Raw genomic sequence first — 4,497 nt, forward strand, 5'->3', positions numbered from 1 at the left:
TTTGCACTGCAGTAGGCACTACACATAATTTAGAGATGACTGAAAGGTGTGGGGAGATTGCACAGGTTCTATGCAAATTCCCTACCTTTGCATAGCAAGGTCTTGAGCAGGTGTGGATTGTTAGTTACATCCACAGGGGTCCTGAGCCAGCCCCCCTCAGACACTGAGGGACAACCCACTGTTAAGAGGTAAACTGTCCTATACCACTGAAATTGGGGGTCCATACGCCACAGGACCTATTACCACCCCAACTATATAAAAAAGACACGCAGCAGCACCCCAGATTGCCCAGTGTGTTCCCAGCCCCTTCCCATTTCGATTCCACGTCGCTCTGCAGCCACTGGATCATGCCCAAAGGTCCTGTGCATGGGGCTTGGGGCTTTGCTCTCCCTACGGTGCCTGGGGCCTCAGCCCGGAAGATTCCAGTCTGGGCTGACCTGGTGGCGAGGGCCTTGGAGTGGACGTGGATGTCAGCGGGAGCTGCCGTTGGGGCTGTGGCCTGTTCCATGCCCTGGGTGTCCACTTCTCCATAGTGCCTGGGTTCCAGGAAGGAGCACCATCCCTAAAAGACCCCATGGAAGCTATCCTCTCTTGGTGCAGTCGCAGGACCACCCAGGTGCATGGTGACGTCAGGGAGCACAGTGTCTTGTCCCGATGAGCCGCTGCACTCCTTTCTGGGCTCCTCCTCCTCCCTTTCCCTTTCTTCTGGCCCTGTGCCTGTCTCCCTTCTTGTCATCTCCTTCCCTCTCCCCAAGGGTCCCTAGTCTGCTCTAATAATGCTCAGTCCCGTTCGTGGAGCACATGGAGATGCACATGACGTGACAGGTGCCGGCTCTGCAGAGACAGACATGCTCCGCTTTTCTGCATCCTGCTTTCTCTTTCCTCCATTTGTGTTCTCTCTCTCTGTCCCCCTCTTCTCCCCGCTCCTCTTTTTCTTTCCAGATTGTGTAGCTCGAGCTGGCCTTGGGCTCAAGACCCTCTTGCCTCAGCCTCCTGTGATTACAGGCACGCACCACTGCTCCCAGATTTTTTTCTTCCTCTTGAGACAGGAATGTGAAAGTGTTCCTCATCCTCAGCATGTTTGTCACTTTGGTCTAGAGCATGGCTGATGCGGGCCTGCCGTGATTTGTAGCTCCTTAGCAGCACCTCTGGCTTCTGCTGCCTGAGTGCCACTAGCACCCCTGCCCCTGCCAATGACAACTGAAAATGTCCCAGATATTGCCAGATGTCCTTCACCTCCAAATGAAAACACTAGGGAATACATACAGGATGGGAATTCATAAAAATCTTCATCAGCTAGTGGTCTTCAAACTATTTGGAGCATAGTCTTGTTCTTTTTTGGTACCAGGGATCAAACTTAGGACTTTGCACTTGCCAGGCAGGTTCTTATGCCACTAAGCTATCTCCCCAGCCCTAGAACATACAGTCTTAAAGCTGTATTTGAACATTCAAATACAGCTATTCAAATACAAATATATGCATACTTACTTATTCACATAAAATGTAAATACTTTCTGAGATACTTTTATAGAAATTATAAAATATTCATAAAAGAAGATTTTTTGGTTTGAACCCAGGGACTGCCCGAACTACTTGAGAGATGGGATAAAAATCTAATGAAGGGCTGGAGAGATGGCTCAGTGGTCTAGAGCACCTACTTGGAGCAGGCTTGGCAAAGCACAGGGACCACGGTTCAATCCTCCAGCACCACATGCCAGCCAGCCGCGCCCCCTGGTGGGCTGAGCTGGCCACACACACACACACACACACACACACACACACACACTAAATGTTAAAAAAAAAAATCTAATGAAAGAAACTTCCCGATATGTGCTGTCTGGTTCCACCAAAAAAAAAAAAAAGAAAAGCCATCTCCTGGTATGTGCTGTCCATGAACCAACTGGGGATCGTATGTACCCCTGGGGTCGGCCCTTCCTCCTGCTGGACCGCAGGGAGGGCAGCCTGGGGGCCGCATGACCCGGGCTCACCACCTGGCTTCAGCTTCCCTCACGGCTGCTTGTGAGTTCAGGCTTCTTCACTCATAGACGAAATATCGTGAATGCAGTGGAACACAAGATGCAACCCCCCGCAGCCCCACGCAGTGAGGCCTTGGGAACCTGGCGGTGTCCGCATCCTCATAGGTAAGTGGGGGGACAGCAGTGAGGGTTACATCAGGTAATACACGAAAAACCAGGTAATCGGTGCCCAAGTGACGCCTCCTTGCAGGGCTATTCGCGGTAGCAAAGATGCATTCGTTTTGGTGGTGGTGGTGGTGGGGGGTTAAGACAGGGTCTCATAATATAGTTCAGACTGACCTTGAGCTCCCTGTGCAGCCCTGGCTGGCCTTGAGCTCTCAGCAGTCCTCCTGCCTCAGCCTCCTGAGTCCTGGGACTACAGGCATGTGCCACCAGGCCTGGCTTGTGACAGCAAAGATGGAAAAAACCCTACCATGTATCCGTAAGGGGCTGAGGCAGTAAACAGTGGTACGGCTGCACCGCGGAAGAACACGTGACAAGTGCACGCTGCTACGGAGTGACCTGAAGATGTACTGTCCAGTGAAATAAGGGGTGCAGGCGTGGGGCTGCGCTGAGGAAGTGAAGCTGAGAGGGTTGTTTTTTTTTTTGTTGTTGTTGTTGTTGTTTTGAGACAGGGAGGGTCTTGTTATGTACTCCAGGCCGGCCTTGAACTTGCTGAGCAGCTCAGGTTGGCTGTTAATTTGTAGTCCATTTGCCTCGGCCTCCTGACCGCTGAAATTACTGTGGGTGCGCCCCACACCACCAAGGCCTGGAGGACTTATTTTTAGGGTAGCATATATGCCACTACAGACCTCTATGTTATTATAATGGTACACATATGCCAACATTCTTTTTTTTATGTACTTAGTACAGGGTCTCACTACACAGATCGGACTGTGAACCTACAGGTAGTGAACCTCCTGTTTTCAGCCTCCCAAGAGCTGGGATTACAGGCGTGCACCATCATGTCCAGTATCATTTGCCATCTCAGCGCACCCAGGGGTGGAGCCAGCACAGCACGCCGGGGAGCTAACCCTGGTGCAGGCGCTTTAGTCCGCTGAGCTATCTGGCCGGCCCACACATGGCAACATTATGCATTTATCAAACACTCATAAATTTATTTTTCTACTTTCTGTGTCAGGAATTGAACTCAGGGCCTTTGCAATCAAAGAAGCCAGGACTCTTGTAATATAATACCTGGTGCTGGATCTAGAGCACTTTGTGCCAGACAGTGAGGAAATGCTCAATAAAGCACAAGAGGGCCAGCAAGATAGCTCAGTGGACTAAGTGCCTGCTTAGGCCAGCGCAGGGACCGGGGTTTGATCCTAGGCACCACATTCTGCACCAGCCTTGCCCCCGAGACTGGGCATGGTGGCACATGCCTGTAATCCCAGAGCTGGGGAGACTGAAAATAGGAGGATCACTATGAGTCCAAGCTGCATAGTGAGACCCTGTACCAAATGCATAAATCAAAAAATAATATCCATAGATCTCTATTGATGTAAATATTGAATATTGAATAAACAGCGGAGAAGAGGTGCACCTCCTGTGTGGCAGAATTCCAAATAGTTTATGCGGACACCCCGATTCTACATAAGCGGAGCAAACCCCTACTCCTTAAGCAAAACTGTCCAATAGGACTTCTTCTGAAGAGGACATCGTGAAAAAGGAGAAAACAGGGCCAGGGAGACTTTTTTTTTTTTTGGCAGAACCAGGGATTGAACTCAGGCCCTTGCGCTTGCCAAGGAAGCACTTATTATACTGAGCCATCTTCCCAGCCCCAAAACAGCAAACTTATAGTGGGGGGACATGACCAGTGCCACTCACTCCAGAGGCCAGTCCTCTGCTAAGAACCGTGTCAGACAGCTTGAGTGCACTCTACAAAAGACCTGACCGGTGCAAGGTCATGAAAAGCCAGGACAGCCTGAGAACCTGCCACAGGTCAGAGCAGCCTAAGGAGATCAAATGTGTGGGCGGCCTGTGTGCACCAGCTGTTTCCAGGACAGACGCTGAGGTAGGGCTCGTGCCCAGCTTAGGAAACACTCGCCCTGACTGTCACCCTGATGATGCCCAGCAATTTTCCTGACCCTCTGTGAGGTCTCAGGCTATGGTTCCTCATCCAGCGAGGCCACACAGGTTGACGTTCCAGGCTGGGGTCGCAGCCATGTTTAGGAAGTGAGCTTTGGGCATACTCTCAAGCTTCCCCGTGCCTTTTTTCTCAATGTCTTAGTTATATTTCTCACTGCTGAGACAAAATACCCAACATCCAAAGTTAAAAGAGTGTGGTTCAGCTTGTAGAGTGACACATTCTAAATCCAGTCGCTGATGAGGACACGAGGCTTGGGGGGCACATCTAGCTATGAGCCCTGCAGCAGGAAGTGTAATTCTGACCACTGTCATATTGCTCATGAAGAGCACATGCACACGTTAGCCTAGTGTCTAGCGCTTAGTGCTCAGTCAGCTGTGGCCATTTATTATTATT

The sequence above is a fragment of the Octodon degus genome, unplaced genomic scaffold (genome assembly GCF_000260255.1).
Source record: "Octodon degus isolate 3935 unplaced genomic scaffold, OctDeg1.0 scaffold00005, whole genome shotgun sequence".
Classification (NCBI taxonomy): Eukaryota; Metazoa; Chordata; class Mammalia; order Rodentia; family Octodontidae; genus Octodon; species Octodon degus.